General features: G+C 37.7%; 1 long non-coding RNA gene across 1 annotated transcript; it reads right to left on the bottom strand.

Moving 5' to 3' along the window:
* Positions 1–15,203: 15,203 nt before the first annotated feature.
* On the bottom strand, positions 15,204–18,907 carry LOC148928623 (uncharacterized). Its single transcript, XR_016128778.1, has 2 exons — positions 18,640–18,907; positions 15,204–16,920 (listed from the first exon to the last, which is right to left on the bottom strand). It is a non-coding gene; the product is annotated as an uncharacterized LOC148928623 (long non-coding RNA).
* Positions 18,908–20,111: the final 1,204 nt, after the last annotated feature.

The following is a 20,111-nucleotide window of genomic DNA, read 5'->3' as shown; positions in this document are numbered from 1 at the left end:
GAGAGAGAAATGAAACTTGTAGATTAGAGAGAGAAACTTGTCAACACAAGTGGTGTGAATGAAATGAAGTTCAACGAGCCGTATTTATAGAGTTTAAAAAAAATTAAATTAAATTTTAAGTCGGACGTCCGACCCTCGCCACAATGGCGGACGTCTGCCCGCCCGTTGCGCGGATATCCGACGTCCTCACGGGACGTCCGTGTCCGACGTTTTCGTTCACAATGGCGGACGTCCGGTCGGACTTCCGCGACGTCCTACCGGGACGCCGTCGGTGGAGATGCTCTAAACCCTAATCCAACTCCCTTACGCCGCCAATGTAAAATATCCCCTCAATATTTTGGAATCATCATTCCCTTCCTAGTTTCTCTCTTTCTTCAACCTCTCTACCTCATTTTACTTTTCACACCCTTGTTTCGTTTTTCAATTTCAGCTATTTTATTTCTAAATCCTTATCGATCATTCTCTAAATCTACACCCAGCGTAACAGAAGGGTGCAAACCAGAGGTAAACAAGATCTGAAACTGTGGATTTACAAAAAAAAAATTGGGAAATTGGTTCAACCGGTTAGCTGTTTCTGGTCCAACCGCCCGGTTTCGCCGGTCTAAAATGGTTCAACTGCACGACGGTTTTGACGTGCAAATCGGACCGGAGACCTTGGCGGTTCGCGGCCCAACCGGCCGGACCGGCCGGTCCGGTCCGATTTTTAAAACACTGTCTCATAGAGTCATTTTTTCATTTTAAGAAATTTATTTATAGTTGAATCATTCCATATATAGCAATTCTCTACATTATTCACTTTTTACTTTATTATCTCTATCTTTTTCTCTTTCCTACTTTTTAATCTATTTATTTAACACACACAACATTACTTTTTTAAACTCCGTACCGAAAAGTTTCTCTCAACCATGAGGGAACAGAGGGAGTATCAGACTAGTAATAGCCTAACCAAAAACTCTTTCTCCCACAGCCTAGCAACTGCCTAGCCAAGTAACAGCGTAGCATAGGCTAACAATAGCTTAACCAATGCTCTAACCTAACAAATGATTTGACAAATATGATTTAATTCATTTTAATTGATAGTGTTTATCAAATACTTCCTCCGTATTAAAAAAATAGAAACATTTGAAATGACACGGGTTTTAATGCACAATTGGTAAAGTAAGTGAGAAAAATTGGTAAAGTAAGAGAGAGGAAATGAAAAATGAGTAAAATAAGAGAGAAAAAGAGAAAAAGTAGTGAAAGTATAGTTAGTGGATTGTGGGGTCTATGTCCTAAAATAGAAAGATTCTAAAGTTTCTATTTTTAAGTAACAACTCAAAATGGAAATAGTTGTTATTTTTAAAAAACGGATGGAGTATTAAAAAAAATAAAGTGCAATGAGTTGTAAATATAGACTATAAATAAATTTTTTTTAAAAAATAAAAAATAGTAAAATATAATTTGGCTAGCCGGTTAACCCACGCCCGACCTCTTATCCACTCCGCGCTCGTCCTAACCGTTAGCCTATTGCAATAGTGGACTAACCGTCCGTCCTAGACTATTGTGGATGCTTTTAATTGAGGCAATTGTTTTCTTTACATAAATTATGAATTGTATCTCAAGTGGATGGTGAATAAAGTAAGAGAGAATGTAGTTAGAGAGATGAAGAGAGAATAAAGTAAGCGATGAGTTACTTTTTGCCAAAAATAGAAATAACTTAATTATAGTGGAACATCTCAAAATAGAAAAATGACTCAATTAATATGGAACGGAGGGATACTACTAGTATTTGCCCCTGTCCTTTAAGAATATACACTCTTTCTTTTTTAGTCTGTTTTATAAGAGTATGCAATTTCTGATTTTAAAAACTATTTTCTTTCTATTGAGGTGTGACTCATCCCTTACTAATAATATTTTAATTATTTTTTCTTTCTATATCTCTTTAGACTTTTACTTTACCAATTATGCATTAAAATTCGTCTCCAACCAAAAGTGTATACTCTTAAAAGGACGAAACATTGTTAAAGAATGATCAAAAATTGTAGATCACAAGATGAAGCTGACAAGTATTTTATTATTCTCTTCGTTCTACTTTAGCGGTTTCAGTTTTTCATTTTAGTCTGTTCCACGTTAAGAATCGTAGTTAAGATATTTAATAAGGGCATCCGCAGTGGTGCAGACGATGCATCGTCCGTCGCATCGTCTGCCACTGCAGCAGCGCGGGCGATGAGTTAACTATCGTCTGCGCCCGATACATCGTTCGCGGACGATGCACGGAGGATACCCCATCGTCCATCGCATCATCCGCCACTGTGGACGACGCGGACGATGGGTAGGACAATGCAACGCATTTCCGTTTTTTTTTTTTTTAATTTTATTCAATTTTCTAAACCTATATATACCTCTGATTTTCATTTCATTTTTCACTCTCTTCACTCTCAAATTCACACTACATTTTCTACATTTCAAGCAAAATGGATTCCGGAGATTACCCAAATCCGAATAGTCCGATGTTCGGTGGTGCACGATGGTCGGGTACAGAACCTGACGAATACTGGCCATTCGAAACCAACACCGAGTACGATCCCGACTTCAGCACCGACTCGTACGGGTTGTCCGACATGGAGCCTTCTCTCCACCGCCCCTCCGGCCGCCGCCGCCACCGCCGTATCGGGCTCCGCCACCAAGAAGAAGCGGACCAAGGTACGAGCCCAGAAGTTGCCTTCAACGGAGGTGTGTGAAGAGTTCTCCCCGGAAGGACGAACTACTCCGACCCCGAATCCATCGTCTTGACGAGATGTTGAATTGATGTTTCGGAGGATCCGGTGTTCGCCAACAACCATAAGGTGACTGCGTATTAGGAGCGCATCGCCGAGAAATACAACGCGGCCAAGCCGGCTTACGCCTACAAGCGCCACAGGGAGCAACTCCGCAAGCACTGAGATCAAATAAAGAAGCAGGTAAATTTGTTCGTGGGGGAGTATGAGAAGTGCGAGAGGGAGCAGGGCGGTGGCGAGAGTCTCGTGGATGTGCGGGACAAAGCGATGCAGTCGTACGTGTCATTGTACGTCGATTTCAAGCACTACCAGTCCCAGGCGCTCTTGAGGGATAAACAAAAGTTCGTTGGTGATGTGATTCCCCCATCGACGACGGCGAGGAAGAGGGCGTCGAAGCGCACCTTTGCTGATTATACAAGCAGCGAGAGCGGCGCGTCTCCAATGGACCTCAACAATCCGGTGTTCGACGATGAGAGTTCCGGCACACCGATGTCCTCCCGGCGTCCCCCTGGCATCAAGGCTGCCAAGGGCAAGGGCAAGGCGACCACATCCGCCGCGGCGCCGTCTAACCAGCCCCCGAGCCCGACCCCGAGCGAGACTTCGGCTGCGTCACATGCCTATACGGATTTGGTGGCCTCCTCCGACTACAGGACGTTGTTGGACGCGCACAACGCTCTGATGCAGGCGACCAACCCGGCTCAAAGAGAAGGCATCTAGCGGATGATCGATGGCCTTAGCCGGAGGTTGGGACTACTCTAGACGAGCCGATGGGGCGTTTTTTTTAATCTCTTAGTTTGTAACTTTTTTTTTCTTAGTTTGTAACTTTTTTTTTTAATTTCTTATTTTGTAACCTTTTTTTTTTAATTAAGTAAATGTAGGATTTGCCTTAATTGTGTTGTCTTTATTTTTTTATTTTGCTTGATAAATTTGCATAAATTATATATATACAAAATAGAAGTAATATGCTTAGGGTGTAGATTAGGGCGTGCTATAGTCCACCCCACTGCAGGTGGAATAGGAGAAGGATAAAATGCTGACGTGGCGGTGCATAGGGCGTCCCACTGTGGAAGCTCTAAATGATAATAGGTACTCCCTCCGTCCCTAGGAAGATGACCCCTTTCTTGGGCGACACAAGATTTTATGCAACTTTATTTTGTGTGTTGAGAGGAGAGAGTAAAGTAAGAGAGAAAATAAAGTAGAGATAAAAGTGTTTCCATTTTAAGTAATGAGTCATCTTAGTTGTGACAAACTAAAAAGGAAAGTGAGTCATTTTCAATGGAACGGATGGAGTATTACATTCAACTAATTCCATTTTACTCGCATTTTATTAGTATAAAAGTAATATGAAGTATATAAAATGAGATTCACATTCCATTGTCATCATATTTCACCTACTTTTCTTTTCATTCTTAAAATTCGTGCACAATTCAACAAGGATTGTTAAAATGGGATGGAGAGAGTATAATTTTAAATTTATTTCAGTTTATATAACTTTTTATACTTAAAACATATTAAAATAATTATAAATAGTCACTATTTTTTTTTGTAAAATTTTTTCTTTAATAAGAGTCTAATTTTTTACTATTAAAAATATCATAATGTCTCTATCTTTTTCTTACGGAAAAAATAAAAATTGCATCGTGATCTATAATTAAGTTTATTTTTTTGTGATGGAATGTGCATTAATTTTTAAGTTTGAGAGTTAAATAAAATGTTTACTATGATACTCCGTACTATTGATTACGATGAATATCAAATTAAATACCTTGATAGAGTAAGTCAAGATGGATTATCATCATCAAGGACAAAAGGAGTTGGTTGTTGAATAATGATGAAAATTATAAACTTGATAAGACAACTCCAAAATCTGCATTGTCATGAATATCACACAATAAATGCAATACATGAATCTTACTGGAGAATTTGTACTTCATATGTCTGGTCTTTGTAAAATATTTTTATATCTTACTAACATTATGGCGTGATTATATAATTTTTAGGATGGATTCTAAGAATATGGATTACAACAAATCGATTGATATCGTTTGAATATAAAATTTACAAATTCGTTAGCCATATAATATTATTTAGTTTTGATTAAATATTGGATAGATTCTTAACTCATCAACTCCAAAATTGGAATAATTCATTTGTACAATTTGCAATTACGTGCATCAAACAAATATACCTAATCTCTCAAAAATCAGTTGAAACATAAAACTACCCATTTATTTCTTGGCGACCCAAAATTCAAATTCTGCCGATTTGCGATCTTTGATCCAAGAAACTGAAGTTGGGTACTTTAACTAAAGATCTCGATGTGATAAAACATTTTTTTGTATACTATAGTAATCCGGCTCCCCGTTCCCACTAGCAACTGAAGTTGGGTACTTTAACTAAAGATCTCGATGTGATAAAACATTTTTTTGTATACTATAGTAATCCGGCTCCCCGTTCCCACTACTAGAGTCAATTTTTTATTTTGGGCGTTCTTTAGTAATAGAGTCATTTCATTTTATAATAAAAATTATAGTAATATATTTTTACAATCTTACTTTTCTCTTTCTCTTATTAGTTTATTATCTTTACTTTTTCTTCTCTTATGGTAGTACTTAACTTTTTATTTTCTAATCTACACCTTTTTTCTAATCTCCATACTGGTAAAGAAATGTGTTTACTATTACGGAACAGAGGGAATATATGTTTGATTACGATGACGAATTTCAACATTCAATCTACTGTAAACTACTACTCCTTAGAGCACCTGCATTGGTGCTTAATACATTGAGCAGGCGCAGTGCCAACGACGCGGCTAGCATCCTGCTTGTCGCTGTACTCTTGCCGACAGCACGGCCTTGCTCGATGGATCGAGCACCGCCGTACCGATGAGCAGATTGACGTGGCGGCTTCTAATTGGCCAATGACAATCCTGTTGGCTATTTTTTTAAAATCGAAAATAAAACCATGAATTAAAAAAAATTATATTTTTTGATTTCAAAAAATATAGCCGTTTTATTACTGTTCTTTTGAAATTTTTATGAATTTTTTTTTAAAAAAAATCTTAATCCCAAAATCACCTATAAATATACACATTCATCATCTATTTTGCACATCAAATTCTCTCACCCATACTTCTCTCATATTTTTTCAGTACAACTCACCTACATCTTCCTCTCTTACTCAAACACTCTCTAAATTCATAAATGGATATGAACGATATCGTTGCGAAAGCGAAGCGCGAAGCACAAGAATACTATCAACAATATCGTGCTGCATGTGAAGCCTATGTCGCCGCCGCTACCCCCGCCCCTCCTCCCCCGACCAACGAGATCAAATCGCCGCTACATCCCTCGTGACCGGGAGGGAGCCCAGAAAGGCTCGTTGACGACTAATTTTACGATGAGCTGCGGTTTCCGGCAGATTACTTCCGGCTGCGTTTCTGTTAGGTTTGGTATACTGAAAAGCATGTTTCGAGCAAGTTTCGCTCGAATAGAATCTTGCTTGTATACGTAAAACTCTATAATCCACTTTTAACCCGATTCAGTATTTATTCGAGCAGTCTCGCACGAATAGAATCACTATTATTATTACATTGTGTTTGCTTGTGCATTTATAAGATGTTTTACAAACATTTAAATGTATAAGAAGTAAACAAAGTCTAAGTCTTTTGCTTAGTAGACCGGTTGTGGGCGTCGTCCACTTTAAGGTAACACGGTCAGATCTATGCAATGCTTTGCAAAAGAAAAAGAAGAATTTCACAACCTAGATAGGCTTTGGCTACCTATCGTGAAAGGTTGCAATGTCAGTCCGCATATTTCTAAGCCTTACTGAAATAAGATGACATTGGTGTGGTATAGCACTGAACGGATCTAACAGCAAGACGTGTCTTTATGCTATCTACTGAAAGACTAGGTCTTGATAAAATATTATTTCTTAATCTACATATGTTAGTATTGAGCATACGGTATTGATTATGCACTACTTTGACTTATCAAATGGTGCGGGTTTTTCGCAACCCAATAATCCTGATATATTGGGTAGTGGTGATTAATATCTAGCGGTGCTAGGATTGCTATTATGTTGAATCGTGCACGAGGTGAGTCTCGTTTGATAATGTCCTCAAGAGGAGCTCAAACAAGGTTTTATTATTCAGAAAACTGGCCAGTTGGAGTTTTATCGCTCTATGAATAATAAATAAATGTTTCTTGCTAAGTCCACTCTTGGAATTAATAAGATATTAATTAATTAAGTCCATAGCAGGCATTAATTAATTAATGGACATTTATATCTTAAGCGCGGGAAATAAATAATAAAAGTGGAAACCCGGATTACTTGTAATTTCGGATTTGGATGGGGAGAGTTCAATATTACTTCTGTAGTGGCTGCTCGTAATATTCCAATTATAACTTATATTAAATTGTGGGTTCAATTTAATTAGTAAAAAGTAAATTGGATGAGCCCATATCCAAAACCTTCCATAGATCCCTGTTTGGGCCCAAAAGGAACTTAATATAAATAGGAGAATAAAGGAGACAGAATTATCACAATTTTCATTCTCTAATTTTTCGAAAATTTCAAACTCTCCAGCTGAGGAGAATTTCGATTTCTACTCCTTTTCCCAAAAGGATTTCTTCTGTCTTCTTTATTCGAGTCCTAGTATTTTGATAAGATCAGCCCACCCTGATATCGAGATATAGTTCGGGAACCAGAGAGAAGATCCGTGGTCTAGTATTGAAGATCATCACGTGGAGAAGGCGCGAGCAATCGTCGATTCTTTGGAGAATCAAATCGGTAACTCTAAACCGTAGAAATCATGTTTAGGATTTATTTTCTATGAGCATGAATTATTTGCGTTCTAGCATGCAATTATCTGTTTAACATGTGAATAGATTAATCGCATAATCGGTCAAATAGATTCGTGTCTGATTTATTTGTTTTGTACAAGTCTTCCGCTGTGCAAGGGGCTCCAAACCCCAGCAGTTTCCGCATGTCAAAATGGTTGTTTATGCGTATTGTCAACACATTATCCATCCGTGTTGAATACTTCCAATCACGTAGAGACAAAACCGGTCAGCAAAGTCTCTCGGCGTTGCAAAAGTGTGCTTGTACCCTCCGACAATTTGCTACCGGGCAAACGGCTGACCTATTCGACGAGTATTTGCATGTGGGTGAGTCAACTGGAATCCTATGCCTCAAAATATTTTGCACCGGCGTTCGTTCTGCTTTCGGTGAGGAATTCTTTCGGGCTCCCACCACCGGAGATTGTCAATGGTTGCTACATCTTCACGAAACAATCCACAGCTTTTCCGGTATGCTTGGCAGCATTGACGGCATGCATTGGAGGTGTAATAATTGCCCGAATGCTTGGAGGGGAAAACACTAAAGCGGTCACAAAGACGGCGGTCCAACGCTCATCCTTGATGCGGTCTCCGACTACCGCTTATGGATTTGGCATGCATATTTCGGTGTGGCCTGATCCAACAAAGATTTGAATGTGCTCTATTCTTCCCCCCTCTTCAATGATGTTTTGAATGGTATAGCACCGGTGATCAACTTCACCGTCAACGGAAATCCATACCACATGGGGTACTATCTCGGCGATGGTATCTACCCAAGGTGGTCGATTTTCGTGAAGACGCTCAACATGCCGCAAGACCCGAAACGGGTTCTTTATGCGCAGCGTCAAGAGGCTGCTCGGAAAGACGTCGAAAGAACTTTTGGGGTCCTTCAATCCCGATTCAACATTGTCAAGACCCCGGCTCGGCTGTGGTACACAAAGAATATTGCCGACATCATGTACACGTGTATTATTTCACACAACATTATTATAGCTAACGAAAGATCTAGGGCGGCTAACTTTTGCGACGAGGATGAAGCCGGAGGCTCAACCACACAGTCTCCCCCAAGCCGAGGTGTGCATACGACGGTGCGCGATAGGATCGAAACAAGACACACAATGCGCAATACCAAAACCCACATTAAGCTACAAGAAGACCTAATCCAACACATTTGGGCGAAATCCGGCCACAAGTAATGAGTTTTTTTAATTTTATGAATTTCATTATGTAATTTTTAATTTTTAGGATTTTAATTATGTAATTTTTATTTATTTAGTAATTTATAATCGTACTTTGGGTATTTTTAATGCATCTTAATGTTGTGGAAATGTTTTTATCTAAATTTAATAATAGAGTAGTGGGACCCATGAGCATGCTCTTGCGAAAGAACATGAACGTAGGTGTTGTCCTTTTGCGGAAGAGCAGAAAGTAAAAAGTGAATGAAAATGGGTCCGGCCTGACATACTTGGATTTTACATGGTTTTAGTGGGTGGTTTTGTACGAATTTGATCATATTTTGTCTATTATTGGGCATGTTTATATATACTTCTCTATTATGTTGGTATGTTGACCATTTTGTTAAGAACGTATAGAAAAAGGTACAAAATATGTGGATGTGCAACAGACTTGGTTTGAGACAATATTTCTGGAGATTTTGAAGTCCAATCAGCCCCTAATGCATATTAATATCTTCATCTTCGAAAGAGCTTCACGTGGGTATTTTGCGCACCTCTATCAGATTTCGGTAGAAGAAGTTATGGCCGTTATAAGAACACTGCGCGTTCCCGAAACTTTCACGCGGCCGGGTGAATTATCACCCTGTAAATTCACACGGACGTGTACGATGATTCTGCGCAGAAAAGGTCAGAAACTGGTCGGAAATCATTACCCGGCCGGGTGATTTTTACCCTTTATAATACCACCCGGCCAGGTACGTTGTTTTGGCGTATTCTTATGCCAAAAACGCGATTTTTGATGGGAGATTAAAAGGAAAAACGCCTAGGGCTCACAATTTTCTACACTTACCGCCTCCATCACTCACGCACACCCCCAAGAACACTATGAGAGAGAGAATTGAAGATTGAAGACTCTAGATCGGAAGATTGAAGACTTCATTCCTAGATTCATTCCACATGAGTTCTTAGTATCCTCTCTTATGTCTTTCATTGAATTCTTTGTTTCTAACATGGTTTTTGTGAAGAACATGAGTAGCTAAACATTTCTTGTAGAATTCTTGGTGATGATGCACTAATTTCATAGTTTTTATCCAATTAATTTTATCTTACCTTGCTCTTGTATTTATTTGATTATTCTTGAGTTTATTCATCTCAATTGCTTGATCACCATTTGATTGTGTAGGGTTAATTAGATTAACCGGGAGATGAAACAATGAATCTGGAAATAAGAATAATTCACACCTTAATGCAATAAAACTCGGGAGAGTTGAGGTTTTGAGTGAGGTCTTTGACCTAATCGAGCTTTGGGAGTTAGGGGTTTAGGATTAGAAGGGGACTTCAATCCTAGCACTTAATCTGCAAGTTTCTCACCTCGCGAGGGGGTTTAATCTATAATTATGGTCGACTTAGTAACTCTAGAGATACCAAAAGGTAAGACAATTTGATTGGATAAAAGCTTGGAATTGTGCATCGGATCCTTGAGTTCTACAATTTTCTCCGTACTATCTTCTCGCTTCATGTTTACTTGCCTTTACTTGTTTATTTGCTTATTATATTGATACGCTCGCATTTTGCACTATTTTAAGGCCATTTTGTGGTCCGTTTTTAAAGTCAAAGTTGCATTACATGTCCATTATTTGCATATATTATCTATTTTGGTATTTTGACATGTTTTGTGAGAAATGTGCATATTTGAGTCTAAAAAGGGAGTAAAAACGCAAAGTAGGAAATCTGGAGCTTCTCCGGCGACCGCCGCAACACTTTCGGCGACCGCCGGCGCTTAGCGGTGACAAAGACACACCCGGCGACCGTCGGGAAGTGCGTGGCGACCGCCATAAGGAGTCAGAAGCTACTGGACTACGCGCGTCGACCGCCGGCCAAGCTGTGGCGGCCCGCCACAAAAACGCGGCGCGCGACAGCTGCCTTTAAACTCAATTTGCTGGCGATCCTGAAGTCCGATTGGAGCATTCTACACACTATTCTCTTTGTCTTGAAAAGTACTTTAAGGTGGTACAAGAATCACCTCAATCATAATTCTGTGGAGAGAGTTATTGCTGTTCTACCAAAGTCGCGCAAAGCTGCCAGCTGTAGTCTAGGCGGAAAATTGAAGAAGGAAAGAAGATCTTACCTTGTGAAGCCAAATCTTTTCCTTCTACTGTGGGGAACGAAAATTAAATATTTCATAATGCTTGGAGGACACTTATTACCAAATCTAAATCCTTCTCAAGCCTATATATACCCCATAACCTCATTCATAGATTTTAACCCTTTCATAGCCCCCAAAAGGGGAGCCTTCATGGCTCCCCCTCCATTCTCCAACCCTAATTCCTTCATCCATCATTCCATCACCATCCTTGGAGATTGAAGCAAGGCAATAGGTGCATGCAGACTTCAAGATTCATCCTTGGGTTTTGTTTGTTTATTTCATGTCTCGTACTTTAATTATTGTTTTAGTTCATCTGTCTATGGATTACTAAACAATAGAATTTTGAGGTTTGATAGTATTTGACTTTTGAGTAGTTCTTTTATGTTTAATGTTCAGAACTCGTTTCCACTTGATTTTTCTTGAACTTTTGTTTGACTAATTGGTCGTTACCTTGATTATTGTCAATATTTGATCGGTGATAGCTTTGATTGGTTTATCTTATATGTTCATACAATAATTGTGACATGAGTATTGATGCATGATAGAGAGAGATCGTGGTAAAACTTGAGTCGGATGATCATAGAACTAATTAGAATAACTACAAAGTTAGTGAAATCATTATCCTTGAAATTCCTCTATTTGCCTAATTCTATCTTCTTGCTTTTATTGTTTTACTTTATTTATTTATGCTTAGTTAAAACAAAACTCTTGTTTCTCTAGATAGTATTTGACGCTTAGTACATGATAGCCAGTTGCAATTATATTCCCCGTGTTCGATATCCGGTACTGACCTTTAGCTATACTAGATCTACCATGTATACTTGCAGGTATTTTTAGTGCTAATAAAAAGTGCATCATATATGCTTTTAGTAGTGTTAGAAAAAAAACCAAACCTTTCCCGATTCTCTAGATAGTAGTCAACGTTTGTTCGTGGTAGTTAAGTCGATACAATTTTTTCTCTATGGGATACGATACTCTTACTTGTTTTATTACATTAGACCCGTACACTTGCGGGTATTTCTCGTGTTAAAATAATTCGAGTAACGAGCCCACATCCATGCTTTTGCCAAAGAGCGTGGATGTGGATGTGGATGCTCTTAATCTGATACTCTATCCGTGCCCTAAAAATTATAAAATTTTAAAACACGGGTAAATTGAGACGGCACAAGAGTTAATGGAAAATTGAAAAAGTAAGAGAGAGATAGAAAGAAAAGATAATTATATATAGCAATGGGGTGCCCTATCCTTCGCCACATCAGTATTTTATCCTCCACCCCATCCACCTGTAGTGGAGAGCCCTATAGCCCGCCCTATTAAACTATTCCCTCCGTCCCCAAAGAGTATAAACTATTTTCTTTTTCGTCCGTTCCTAAAGAGTTTGAACTTTCTAAATTTGAAAATTTCAAACAACGTACTTCCTCCGTTCCTTGTTAATATAGGCATTTCTTTTTGGCACGGAGTTTAAGAATAGTGTTAAGTGGATGGTGAATAAAGTAAGAGAGATGAAGAGAGATAATTACTTTTTGCCAAAAATAGAAATGACTCAATTACTATGGAACTTCCCAAAATAGTAAAATGACTCTATTAACATGGAACGAATGAAGTACTATCCTTACACATCATTTTATTTACAACTTATATTGTTACCATTAACACTTATATCATTACAATAATGTGGACCCCACCCCCACTAACAATATTTCCACTACCCTCTCTCTCTCTCTTATTTTTTTCCTTATTTATTAAAATTCGTGCTGAACCCATTATTCATACTCTTTGAGTACCGAGGGAGTACTATTTAATATTTATTTTTTATTTTTTCATTTACAAATATATCAATTAGCAAAATAAATATAAAAAATACCAAAAATTAAAGGAAAACCATATTGTTAGCATTTATTTTTTATTTTTATATTTTATTGTAAAAAATATGGAAAATCACCGAAATTCATTCTTGAATTTAGAGAGAAATTGAGCTGGAGGAAGAGGATGGAGAGAAAGGTGTGAAACAGAGTAAAAAATATTGGTGATATATATATAGGGGAGCATTAAGGTCCTATTGCCCTCTTAGTATCTATTTCATTCTTAATATCATCCATTAGATTGATAAAATGGATGGACTAGATTAAAAGGGGAAAATTGATCTCGTGTTGCATTATTAGGTTCATTCTGTGCATTATATGGGTATAATTGTAAAACAAAAATGAATAAAAACGGAAAAAACGAGAATTCAGTGGCATTTTCCATCTACTCACTCTCTCTCTCACTCCAACCGCCCCACTCCTCAAACCTACGATTAAATTTCGTCTCCCCTAATTCCTCCCATTTCCAAACCCTAGCTGCCCCACCGTCGATTTTCGCCGTTAAATCAAGCTTCTTCCGTCGTTTCACAGTCGAAACCTCACTCCCTTCGCGCGCGACCTTCCAGTTCAAGTCGACAACAAGGTAGGGTTTTAATGATTCAATTTTTCGTAATACCCACTCTTAATCACCTATTTTCACCGCCGACACACCACCTAATCGTCGATTCAATGTTTTCTCCCAAACAATATCATGTTTTTCACACTTGTTTTGGTCGAGATTTTTCTAAATCGTAAAATCGTGTTCATTTTTGATAGGGTTCTGTCCATTATTGAGGTTTGTAGTGAATGACCGGTTTCCAATTGTGTATTGGGCGATTTGGTAGATAAAATCGTATCCGAGTTGATTTTTGGTTTGTCTTGCATTTGCCTTTATATTCATTCGTCCATTATTTGATGCAATGTGTACATTACTGTACGAAGTGGTGTGCATTATGTTTTTGTTTGAAGCCACATCATTCGGTTTGATAAAAAAGCCTGTAAATGAGTGATGTTATCATTTGTGCATTATTTGATGCCATTTGTACATTACTGTAGGGAGTGGTATACAAAATTTGTTATTGTTTTAATTTTCATTTGTCCATTATTTGCCGCCATATGTAAATTATTGTATGGACTGGTGTACATTATGGTTTTTGGTTGAAATTACATCACTCGGTTTTCTAATAAGCCTGTAATTGAGTGAATGTTATATCCATTCGTGCATTATTTGATGCAATGTGTACATTATTGTATGTAGTGGTGTGCATTACGTTTTGTTTGAATCTACATCCGTCGGTTTGATAAAATGCTTGAAAATTGAGTGAAATTTGTATTCATATATGCATTATTTCTTGCCATTTGTATATTATTGTAGGGAGTGGTGTAAATTATTGTATGGACTGGTGTACATTATGTTTTTTTGTTTTACTTTAAATGCATCAGTTTTATAAAAGGTCAATGGTTGATAGAATGTAATATTCATTTGTGCATTATTTGCTAACTTTTGTACATTATACCGTTTGTATTGTGCATTAATGCGATACATTATTGATTTTTGGGCAGTGGCGAAGCAGCCTAGGTTAGATATTGACGAAGCGGTGGATGATGTTCTTCCACTTGCGATTGCGCAAAAGTTTAGGGAGAGGTTGGTTGAGCAGCAAAGGTCCTATTGCCTCCCGTCTGATTTCCAAGAGGGAAAAGACTATAAAGGAGGCTACTAGGCCTCTTAGACGGTGTAAGGCTTGCGATGAGATGAGACATCACGACTCTAGAAACTGTCCAATGTTTAAAGAGATGGCGAAGGAGAAAGAGTTTCGTAAGGGACATCACGACTCTAAAAACATTATTAGATGTGGTTTTCGGTTTAGTCTTAGTTATCATTTCGTTGTCTGAGTGTTATTAATCCTACCACTGTCAACAATTTATGCATAATAATTTTACATTTTTATTCTGTTACTGTACATTACTAGTAATAAAGTTGTACATTATTGTCTACAAGCACTTAACTTTCTGTACGTAATTATTGGAGTAGAGTTCATTATTAGACACATTTTGTACATTACACATAATATCCTTGCATTATTAAACTGTTAACGTACATTATTATTCATGAAGATGTACATTATTGTACGCAATGACTTAACTTGGTGTACATTACATTCTGTACATTATTCATCTAATTTCTTCCATTATACAATTTCTTGCTGCCTTCCCTATTGCATACAACATAATCGTCCATTAATGAGTCAATAATAACCATTACACAGTACTATATGTATATTATGTTTATCAGTTAAAACTACTCCCTAGCCGAGACAATATCTAAACCCTAGAGGAATGACAAAAACTCGTTCACTTTGGCAACAGTTGTGGTACTTACTACATACTACACCCTACCAAGGATTGCTAAACCCTTGGGGAATAAATGAAACGTGCGCAGAACAATCAATCAGCGAACAAACATATTACATATCAGATATCGTCCATTACAAAGTTGATAAAAACCATTACACGGTAATATATGTACATTATGTTTACAAGGTGTAATCTACGAAAAGAAAACATGAAAATCTGTAAGCAATGGCTGATTTCATGAAAAAAGAACGACAATTGATGCAAAAAAAAAAAAAAAACTAAATACGAGAACGAACTAATCACAAACAAATATATAAAACCATAGATGCCAATTACACAACTAATACAATAACTTTCTACCAAAATTTATCAATAATAATAATAAAAAAAATAGACGTCTTCAATTGAAAAAAGACGACAACAATTTCTTGAGAAGGTCTTCAATGGAGAAAAAACGATGAGGGAGAAAAGAAAGATTGTTCGATTCCTTCAATTTCAACATCTTCATATCCGATCTCAACCGCTGCGCGAAGAGATCAGAAACGAAATTTTGGAGGAATTGGAAATCGGCGTCGTGATTTCTTCTCTCCACCGCTCTCCTCGCTCTCTAAATCCTCCTCTCTTTACGCGTCGTGAATGAATACTCCAATAATTTGGTTTTTTAACGAAAACCCTAAACACCAGATGTCTTCCATGGAGAAAAACCGAGATTAATTGAGGGAGAGAAGAAAAATAAATTGGCGTGAATCTTGTAGAAAAAATCAGAAGGAATTAAACGTATTTTTGCTGATCTTTGAAGGAGAAAATTAAGGAAATTACCATAACTGAATATATTGTGTGTACCAACAATGTCCTTTTCGAAATTTTTTAATATTTTAATTAAATACAAGTGGCCCTATTTTCGGCCATTAGATCTTGGAAATAGATGGTAGAGATTGAGAAGGAAAAAGAACAAAAGATGTAAAAAGGATATGAATACATCCCTTTTGAAAGTATATATTAAGAGAGAGAGAGAGTTGTGATCAATGCCGAACCAATTTTAAAGACTGAACTAGAGACCAAATCTGGTCCATACGTTTTTGAGAAATCTCTTTAATCAATTTGGGACGCCCACTCTAAAACTGTAACCATCTCCGCATATTTACTCCCCATTTTCCCTCTCTCTCCCCCAAATTTAATGCGCTATGTTCTTAATTAAGCAGCTATGCATTTGTAGCTTGCTAGCCCTCTACCTCTCTCAATCAATCAATGGTCAGTTCAGACCCCAACAAGTGTCCATTGCCACTGCCGGGGCAGGATTCCGCTGCAATGCCCCCTCTTCATGGGAGAAACGCACCGGATTCCGCTTTAAATTCTTCGGCGAGACCTATGCCAGCGATTCTGGCCAAATTGATGCCCTTCCGTCGCCGGAGCTTCCACATGCGAGGCTGAAGCCGTCGAATTCGAACCTGGACCTCAAGGTGGGGCGACCGCAGCCTGCTCCTAACGGCGAGGCTGCTACTGCTGCTTCTGTTGCGAAGGATAGGGAGAAGGAAGAGAAGTAGAAGGAGAGGGAGCAGGAGCTTGCGCCGCCGGTCAGAAAGTGGAAGGATTCGGATGGGGAAAAAAATTGGGTGTGAATGGGCACACGACGGCGGGGGGAGGGAAGCCGGAGGGAGGTTAGGAAAGAGGAGGCGGATGTGCTGCCGCAGTCGGTGTTGGATGATGATGGATTTATATCGAGGCAGTCGGTGTTGAGATGTGCTGCCGGCTGATTTGGTCTCTATGGATTTCAGCATTGATGAATATTCCGCTTGACTTCATCTACAACTAAATTCAACTTACCACATAATGAACTATATTCACTAAATAATGAACCAAATGAACTTTAGTAATGAAGTGAATATGACATTTTATTGAAATACAATGTTAATTGTGTTAAACGTCAAGAGGTGGTAATTAACTTATTACTTCATTCAGTTATGCTATTACTTCATTTCATTAGTTTATTACTTCAGAATGTGTTATGACATAATTGTCTCTCGATTGAAGCAAATACGGTATATAATGAACTATGTTCACTGCATAATGAACTAAATGAACGTATGTTATGAAGTAAATTTTCGCATTCATTATATACCGAATTTACTTCAACTGAAAGATAATTATGTCATAACACATTATGAAGTAATAAACTAATGGAATGAAGTAATAGCATGACTGAATGAAGTAATAAATTAACGGGATGAAGTCATAAACTAAAGGAATGATGTAATAAACTAATGGAATGAAGTAATAGCATGACTGAAAAATGTAATAAATTAACAAGATGAAGTATTAAACTAATAGAATGAAGTAATAATTTCATCACTACTGCTTGACGTTTAACACAGTTAACATTGTATTTCAATAAAATGTCATATTTACTTCATTACTAACATTCATTTGGTTCATTATTACTACCGCTTACGTTTAACACTAAAATTTGTTGTATCATTAATGTATTTCAATAACATGTCAAAATTACTTCATGACATACTTCATTTAGTTCATTATTTACTGAATATAGTTCATTATTTACTTCGACAAATTTTTATTGAAGAAAAAAAATAAGAAAAATTTTAAAAAATTAAAAAATAAATAAAAAATAAATAAAAATAAAAATAAAAATAAAGTTTTATTAAATAAAATATTAAATTAATTGTAAATTAATCCTAACCACAAGCTTAAGAAAATGGATGACCCTAATTTGGTCTCTAGTTCGGTCTTTAAGAGTGAATTTGTGGATAATAGGACTCTATATATATAGGGTCTTGTTAGGTTGAGATTTTTGAACCTAATTGAGAATTGAGATGCAATCTCAGCCACTCATCCAGAATATTTGTGAAATGTCAACAGCATGTAGTTTATGTCAACTAGGGGTATTATCGTCAATAGTCTGCACATCAAATGTGATCAACTTTATTCAATAAATACTTTATTCAATTACATTTATTCTAAGAGGTGATGTGCAGACTATTGACGATAATACCCGCTTAAGATGTCACATTTTTCTTTTTAGTTTGTCCCAACTAAGATGATACATTTTCTTTTTTGGAAACTTTATCTCTCCAATTAATATACCCAACCACTTTTTCTCACCCCTATTAAAATATTCATCTTTCTTTATCTCTCTATTTTAATACTTATACCCACATTTTCTCTCTATAATTAAACACTTTAACCAATAACTCCTAAAATCTCGTGCCGGCTAAGGACTGTGTCATCTTAGCCGGGACGGAGGGAGCAGTAGTTGTAATTCAGTTATAAATTTAACATTAAAATATAATCACAAGATCCTCACGAAGCATTTAGATAGTAAATTACAAATTGAGTCCAATTCGAAATCATAAACTTCGTAACTCCTAGTAAGTCTTTGGCAAATAGAAAGTTTTTGACATAAATATACAAAAAAATAGATTCACACTATACTTATTTTATGTCAAATTTGATTATACATATTATTAATCGACAAAATAATTAAAGCAAGAAACTGGAATAGAGACTTACAGCGTTCCAACTGGATATTGTGTCACTTGAATCTCAACATACTCCATATTGGATAATTACAATTCTTCAAGTTGTCACAAATATTGTAGTAGTAGGAGTACCATTTATATGAAATATAATATGTACGTATAGTAGACTGAAAAAATTAGTAAAGGAGAGCGAGAAAAGCTAGATATTGATTCTCGTAATAGTCACATTGTAAATAAAATTTGAAGCCACGGAAACATAGATTATACTCCTACAAATTACTGCTAATCTTGATAAAAAAAGAAAAAGTAGAAGTAGTAATACTCCTTTAATTTCATTTAAAAAAGCTTCCAGAGGTGGAAATAGCAAGATCTGGAAATCCAAAACAGTCGGCCCCAACAAATCCAGTCTCTCCACTCTCCAGCTGCCACGTATGCCCTGCCGCAGCAGCAAACGGCCAGCTCGCCCTCGTCAGGCCAAATCCCATCTCATCAATGTTTTAATTTCAATGTTTTAATTTCATGTTTTATTATAAAAGGGTATAATAGTAATTTTCATGTTTTAATTTGTCCCCAAATCACATTGCCGCAATTTCTTCTGCAAATCAACCATTCAATCCATAATCAAATCCATCCAGTTCGATCCGTCTCGAAAATCTGCGATTTCTCTACTCAATATTCGGTTGATCAATTCGATTTCACGCAGATCGTCCTCAAGATATTTCTGGAGAACGTCATCGGTGACGCCGTGACCTACACCGAGCACGCCCGCCGGAAAACGGTGACGGCGATGGACGTCTGATTTCCGCCTGGCAATCGCGGAAGAGCGGATCTACGCCGCCACCTCCGCCGGCGCGGCAAAGCGCGTTGAGTTGGCCGCCGCGTTAAGGGAGATCGATTCGACGCCGTTTAAGGTCAGTTGCTTAAAAAGGCTGAGGTCGATTGTGGAATTGGAGGATGAGGTGAAGGGGGATTTTAAGAGGTTTGGCGGCGTTGCGGTGCTGGTGAGGATAATGGAGCAGGATAACTTCTCTACCATCAAAATTCGGACTCCTTGAAGAAGCGGCGCAAGGACGCGGTCCTGCGCGAGCTCGGCCGACAAATCTAGAGCGTCGTCAACGAAGTCGAAGACGTCATCGATTCCTTCGTTATGCACGCCGCTGATAATAGAAATAGAAATTTCATTTCCAAATTTTGGTCAGCGAAGATCGACATCACTGAGCAGGTTGACTCCGTCTGCCGGAAGATCAAAGATATCTACGGCGACAAGAACAAATTTGATATCGCCTTCGTCACTGTCGACGACGGAGATCCGCCGGAGCAACTTGAGGTCAGCGATTTCTGTCTCCTTTCATCTCTAATCCTCTGATATTTCCTTCGACTTATGCTAATCGATTGTTGAATTGTGGATCATAAAATTGGAATTAAGCGTTCCCACCTCAAGTGATTCACATTCCTTTTTGGGTTGTCCCAACTAACATGATTCATTTCCTTTTATGGATAAAA

Source organism: Salvia hispanica, chromosome 4, assembly GCF_029641045.1.
Source record: "Salvia hispanica isolate PSC_SH4W2 chromosome 4, Shi_PSC_v1, whole genome shotgun sequence".
NCBI lineage: Eukaryota > Viridiplantae > Streptophyta > Magnoliopsida > Lamiales > Lamiaceae > Salvia > Salvia hispanica.
Note: the sequence above shows the minus strand (reverse complement) of the source record. Positions and strands in the feature narration are given on the sequence as shown.